General features: G+C 46.3%; 1 long non-coding RNA gene and 1 pseudogene across 1 annotated transcript; one reads left to right on the forward strand and one right to left on the reverse strand.

The window, feature by feature from the left end:
• Window positions 1–190: 190 nt before the first annotated feature.
• On the reverse strand, window positions 191–1,362 carry LOC117813196 (annotated as a pseudogene).
• Window positions 1,363–2,982: 1,620 nt separating this feature from the next.
• On the forward strand, window positions 2,983–3,347 carry LOC117813201. The gene is made up of 2 exons (XR_004631360.1): window positions 2,983–3,071; window positions 3,224–3,347. It is a non-coding gene; the product is annotated as an uncharacterized LOC117813201 (long non-coding RNA).
• The last annotated feature ends 3,802 nt before the right edge of the window (window positions 3,348–7,149 follow it).

A 7,149-nucleotide genomic window follows, 5' to 3' on the forward strand; every position in this document is an offset into this window, starting at 1 on the left:
GTCAACAGTTCTGCACTGAGTGTGCTTTGTGAAGTGAAGCAGAACCTGATGTTCAATCAGGTCTGTCAGGCTGAAAGTTTCCTGCTGGATTCTGACACTTTCAAAACAGCAGGACTGCATTTCCAACATTGCTCTGTGTAGTGTCTTCGGCACTCGTCAGCTCCTGACACCAAGAGTCATCTGTCTCTCTGTCTGTGCCTCTCTGTGTAGCTTGGCTGTCTACACTCTGCTCACAGAATGTCCGGAGTCCCCGAGCGGCTCTAGTTTGGGCAGCCTAGAAACTTTGGGTGTGGCCCATCCCACTGGAGGAGGATGTGGAGGAGGGGTGGGGCTCTCTGCTGCCCCATCCTCTGTCCTGAGCGGGTCCACCCGGTGCTTCCTCTTCAGGTGCAGCTTCCTCGTCTTCTTCTTGTCCTGCTCTCCTGTTGTAGCTGAGCTGCCGTTTTCTGCTGTTTGTCTTGTGTCGTCTGCCTCTTCGGTCTTATCCTGGTACTCCTCCTCCTCCTGTCCTTCTCCTCCCATCAGCTGGTTGTTGGTCCGGGTGTCCTGCAGCTCCTTCTGCCTCTTCCTCTCCTTCTCTTTGTCCTTGTTCTCACAGATGACATTGCTGATTGGCTGAAACAGGCTGGGCATGTGTTCTTCGTTGGGCTCCTCTTCCTGAAGCTGCCTGCCCCCTCGCGTTCTCTCCTCTCGCATCCTCCGCACCCTCTCCGGCCTCTCCTTCTTGTCCTGCTCCTCCAGAGCCCGCTGCTCAGCCGTGTCCTTCTGCACATGCTCAGTAATGGCCTCATAGACTTTGGCAATATTGTTGAGGAGCCACTTCAGGCCATTCTTAATGGACTTGTCGACCTTTTTGCCATAGCCTAGAACAGCAGAGCACGGCTCGATCTGACACAGACACTTGTTCTCGTTAACAAGCTTCTCTAGCGACAGGTTCTCGATGATGTCTGCTTCGGCCAGCACTCCCTTCTGGTGCTGTTTGTTGGCGAGCACAAGCACAGGTTTCCTGGTGATGCGTGGGTGCTGCAGGACCTTGGCCATCGTCTCCTGGACCCTCTGGACGTCGCAGGAGTCCACCACGAACACCATGCCGTGCGACTTGGAGTAGTAGTTCCTCCAGATGTCTCGTATCCTCTTCCTGCCACCAAGGTCGAAGATGGTCACCTCAAACTTGCCCTGCTTCAGGTCCACCTTAGAGAGGCCGACTGTGGGAGCCACATCTTAGGGGTTGTCTCCTTGGATTCCACGCACTGTGGCCGTCTTTCCTGCGTTATCCAGACCGACCATAACCAGAGTCACTTTCCTTGCAGGCTCTCGCCATCGTTTCAGCCAGTTGCAGCAGTTCGTCATCAGGCTAAACATTGCAGTCTGAGTCCCTATGGCAGCATTCAAGTGGTCATTGAGCCAGGAGCGTCCCCCCTCCAGCAGCCCTGTTCAACAGCTGATCGACTTTTCCTCTCAGGGAGCTACATTGAGAGCTAACTCATTGTGTTACGGCAACACTGTCCAGAGTATGGGGGTTATGGCTGTCGAGCTACAGGTGGGCGGACCTTCCTGCTCACGTGACCAATTGACCAATCAGACAGTAACGCTGTGGTCTTGATTAGCTCAGGCAGACACCTGCTGGAGAGGGATAAGAAAAGAGACGCCGTTGTCAGAAGCCGTGAAAAGACATTCTTGCGAAGTTTTCCCCTTTTTCCCGATGAGTTTTGTCATGTGTTATATATGTCACCTTAAAAATGAACTGTCATCTGAAACCCTGAGGGGTAACGAGAAGGAAGCAGCGTGAGCTAGTCCCGGAGCCATGCACAGTGTCCTGGAAAGAAGTCGCCACAGGTAAGGTCCGCCTTTTCCCTTTGCCTGTTGCTCGACAGCCACCTGATTCCTTCTTTAGTATGGCACGGGCAGCCAACGCTTGGATGCCCTAGACCGAGCTCGTGTCAGGGTTGTGTTGCCGTGACAATTGTTACACCAGCAAAGTCAACTACAAATCACCAAAGTAGCCCTTTCATAATGAGAATAAAACAGCCTGTACCATGTGTGGTCTCCACAGGGGGGCTTTGGACTCCTCCTTTAAGAGAAGTGCAGATTCTGAGTCCAGTGTTTGAGGTTACCTAATGCTAAAGCAGCAACAGGGAGCCGTACCTTCAAAGCTTGCTCAGTTTCAGCCTCAGTATAAATCCACCAGTCTGTAACCATATTATAACAAAAAGCTGTGAACATTTATCCACTCCAACTGATGTTAATCTCACTGATTGCGGCTAAAGTTGGTCTTTTTTCAGGCAAAACGTTGGCTACTTAGCGTTGGCTGGCTTCGAGCTCTGGCTTTATTTACTCCTAATTTTCCGCTGATCCGTTTCTTCTCCTGGATCTGGACTTCACGCATGGCTAGGCACTGCGGCAATACTGAAACTCTTCAGTTCCCTCACCTCTTCTTCTTGATCAGTTTTTAGAGCATTGGCCCGATCCAACATTTCCTTTTTACGGGCCTGGGCCCTCTGCTCCTTCTCAGTCGGGGGCTTTTTCTGCTCTTTCAACAGGTCCAAGTTAATCATATAACGCTTCATGTCTTCTGCAGCCCTATCTTTCTCTGTATTCCTCCTCTGATCAGCCCCCTTCTTTTCCTTGGCAAGCCGCTGAGACTTTGAGACAATCCGCTGCCAGTCAGATGATGGCACTGTGACAGATTCTCCAGAAGGATCCACTATTACCCCTTTTTGACCAACGCGAACCAGGTTCTAGTTCCGCGCTGGTGCTCGCGCTGGTTCGGAGCTGGTTCAACTCACGAACCAACACGGCACTTTTTTTCCACTTGCTTGAGCCCGTGACGGAGGCACGCCATGACGTCAGATTTACGTGACCGCTTTTCCCAGCAGTGCTGGCGCGAACTTTCCCTCAAAACAACAACGATGGCAGACAACATAGCTTGCTTGCTGGTGTTACTCCTGGCTTTTCAAAATCAGATGAGGGCCTGAAGTGAACGGGCCTGAAGTGAACTGACCCAACTGTATCAACAGTTCTGTGCTACTCGGCGTTTTCTGCATGGACGGCGACTTCATACAAGAAGAAAGGTAATGGTTTTTATTCTCTATAAGTCTGAACGTAAACTGTTGTTAGCCTCTCTGCTAGCCCGCTAGCCCAATTTAGCTTGTTGTTTAGCATAGACTAAACTGGAGTCTATTGAACAAATCAGTAATCAGTATTTCAATTTCTGTATTTATAGATGATGGCAAGCGGAGGTCACCTGTTGTCTGTGCACATCCACGATCACGTTCCTTGAAGCAAGTTTGTCAATGTTCCTGGTTTTGTAAATGTTCCTGGTTTGATTAAAAATGCAATGAATCACACACAGTCCTCTTGTTTCATTTGTTCAAAAAAAACTTCTATACATATGTACAAGCTTTATACTACATTGATTTTAACTGTGATAATAATGTTGGGCTGCCTAGTATTATTTTTAACCATTGAACAATTCACCATTCATTCATTATATTTCTTTTCATATCTATCAGATCAACCACAAACAGCGACCGGTATAGTCTAATTCTATAATTAACTGTCTTATTAAAAGCGTAATGTTGTTATACTCCAACAGAAGGGAAGAATGACATTTTTAAGTTGTCGAATATAACACTCTTACAAGGTGTTGTACCATTGAACAATTCTCCATTCATCCATCCATTATATTTATCTTCCTCATTTTATCTTTCCAAATCTATTATTAATATATATTATTATATTATATTATTAATTATATATTATATTAATAATCGTATTAATAGTGTAATGTTGATGTACTCAAACAGAAGGAATGGGTGACATTTTTTCTTTCTCAAAACTGCACAGCCCGGCAAACCTATTACCCATTTTTCTATTGATTAGAAAAGAACACTTCAGACAGATCTCTTATTTAATTTTATTGAAAATGTGAAAAAAAAACAAAAAACCATAAATCTCGTTGGTGTTCCCTGGGCTTCAATCACTGCAACTATTTGACTCATTAGCCCAAGGAAGGTCTCAGACTCAGCATCCACCCTCTCCATCCGTTGCAGCAGCGAAGCATGCATCTTCTCACTCTGCTGCATCATTCTCTCCTCCCAGTTTATCCATATTAGGACATCTGTTCAGTGCATCAAGACACTGAAGCTGTGTCTCAATTCAGGGGCTGCATCCTTCGGAGGACGCAGCCTACGCGGTCTGCGGAGGTGAGTCCTTCGGAGGCACGTTTGAGGGCCGCATTAACTGTTGTGAAATGAGACGGTCTGGCCTTCGGAGGATATCCGGGTTGCGTCACCAATTGTTCACGCCCTCACCTTTACGTCAAGGTTTCTGCTGTCCAGGCCCACGAAAGAGGGAGAAAGAGAGAGAGAAAGGAAGAAAGAAAGAAAGAAAGAAAGAAAGAAAGAAAGAAAGAAAGAAAGAAAGAAAGAAGAGAAGATAATTTATGGAGCCAGAGCTGTTACTTTTATTTATTCATTTTTAATTTTATGCTGGAAGAAGAGGAGAAACGCCTCCGTCGGCTGGTGTATCTCTGGCTGAGAGAGAACCGTAGAGGTAAATCTGTTCTTTACACCCACAGTAATATCATCATTAGCTAGTTAACAGTAATATTATCATTAGCTAGTTAACAGTAATATTATCATTAGCTAGTTAACAGTAATATTATCATTAGCTAGTTAACAGTCAGGAGTAATTAATATACCTATACATTACGTTAATTACCGTGAAGTGACATTAAAGCTAGGCATAAAAACTATAGCTTGGCATATGGTTTAACTTGGACAATTGATTCATAGTTAAGTAACCCTGACCTTAATTTAATATTAAAATGTTGTGTTATGAATCATCAAAACCAGGTTGAGAGGACTAGATTGACTGTAAGTGGATAGATATATAGATTTAGCATTATCTATCAAAGCTCTAAAATTAACTAGAATTAATTTATTAACTTAAATTATGCAGCTATTGTTTAATGAACCATTTTTCTTCTCTATTTCTCCTCTTTTCCTAATCCAGACCAGACAGACCTGGGGTCTGTTGCATGAAAGTAGGATTAAGATATCCGGGATAAATGACTGAGCCGAGTTCACCCAATCCAAAACAAGAGCGTCCAGGCTCTGTCGGTTGCACAAAGACCAAGCCAGGATGAGCAGACACAGATTCATCAAGCCAGGGGAAGGGTCCATTCATTGGCCTGCCTTTCCCGTCTGGTCTCCCCGGTTGGTTTTGGCCCTCCTCTGTCCTGCTGCCCCTACTCTGCTCGTGCGGCCTGCGGCGGGGGTTGGATTGGGGCATCACGTGGTGCCGGGTTCCCCTCCCTGGCTGTGGGCTCCCTGCCTCCCTGTGGGATACTGGGGGGGATCTCGGGTCTGGTGCCACGCCCTGCCGGGCGGCCGTGGGCCTTGTCTATCGCGGGGTGGGGGGGCTGGTGGTTGGGGCTTGGGGACTGCTGGAGTGCCACCGCCCTAGGGCCCCCTGGAGTGGGCTTGCCGCAGACGGGCCCTGCCTCTTTTTAATTGCACTTCACTAGAATAGTTAGACAAAAAAAAAAAAAAAAAGGACAATAGGGTTGGGGGTGCTGATGGGTGGGCGGGTTTTATACAGGGGGGAGGGGCAGATGATGGGGCATTGGTGCGCCAAGGCTCTCCCCCCCCCTCTCCCGCCTCCCTTCCACCCCCTTATTTTAATGCACCTCACTAGATACTGATATAGGTAAAGACATGGGGTGGGGGGTGTGGGTTGGGTGGACCGGTTTTATACTGGGGGGGGGGGGGGGGGCAGATTGTGGTGCAGTAGTGCGCTGCGGCTCTCCCCCCTCTCTCCCGCCTCCCTTCCTGCCCCCCCTATTTTAATCCACCTCACTAGCAAACATGCATACAACAAAAAAAAAAAAACAAAACAAAGTTCAAATCATATCACACACACACACAGATCAGGTTCGGCGGGGCCTTAGTGTTTGGCTCGGCCCTAATTTGACCTCTTATAATTGCACTGTATATTGTGTATACAAGCTTGTAGGGAGGCTACTGCATGTATTAATTTGTCTGTTCATTTGTTGTGTATGGATTTGGCCTGCATTTATTTCAGTGTGCAGACATTATATACAGACTGATTGTGTATGCATTATTTTGTTGTATGCTTTTGATTCCATGCTTTCTATCTTGTAGAGTCACTGTGTGGCTTCAGTTTTGAAAGGAGCTGATGGTTTACCTGCTTTTATATATCCTTATTCAATAAAGGAAGATCATGTCACTCTCTGTGTATTTATATGGGATGTGTATTTTATATATCGCGTGTGGGGAAACTAAATTATCTAATTGCAATTTGCAACATCTAAAATCATCATTTATCTACAATGATTAAAAATCAATGATCGCAAATGTTTAAATAATGACTGTGGGTCTAGTTGAATGTGATAACAATGTGTAGTGGACAGCAGAATAACTATTAGTTTCCATTTGTGGTGACTGCTGACTGAGATAAGGGATGAGATTAAATAGATCCTGGAACTTAGCCTGGTCTGGAGCAGGCTAGCTCCAAAGACTAAATCTCTATGGTAACTAATGTCATAAAATATCCTGCTTCCTCCTATCCTACTTTCATGCAACCGGATCACGGATAAGTTGAGCCAGGATAAGCAACATATCCTGGCTTAATCCCTTATCCTAGTTTCATGCAACAGGCCCCAGGGGCATTCAGGCGATCTGCAATGGTTTCCCAAGCTTTTTGGCGCTGTTTAATTATTGATGCTGTGTTGCCTTTCTTTCTGATTTGATCTTTCACCTCTTCATATGCTTCCATGAGGATCTCCGCTTCTGACGGTGAAAAGTATGCCGCACGCGTTGATATGGTGAATCAGTGAATCTGCGATCGATATCTGGGGTCTATTTAAGGAAGCCGCGTACGCGCACTTAGCCAGGATTGGTTTCCCCTGGCTTGATGAATCCGAGTCTGCTCATCCTGGCTTGGTCTTTGTGCAACCGACTGAGCCTGGACGCTCTTGTTTTGGATTGGGTGAACTCGGCTCAGTCATTTATCCCGGATATCTTAATCCTACTTTCATGCAACAGACCCCTGGTGTACAAGAATATGTACACCGTACTGCTGGCCTTTTCTGTTCTTAGATCAGGAAAACATTCCAGGCAAATG

Source organism: Notolabrus celidotus, chromosome 5 (assembly GCF_009762535.1).
Source record: "Notolabrus celidotus isolate fNotCel1 chromosome 5, fNotCel1.pri, whole genome shotgun sequence".
NCBI lineage: Eukaryota > Metazoa > Chordata > Actinopteri > Labriformes > Labridae > Notolabrus > Notolabrus celidotus.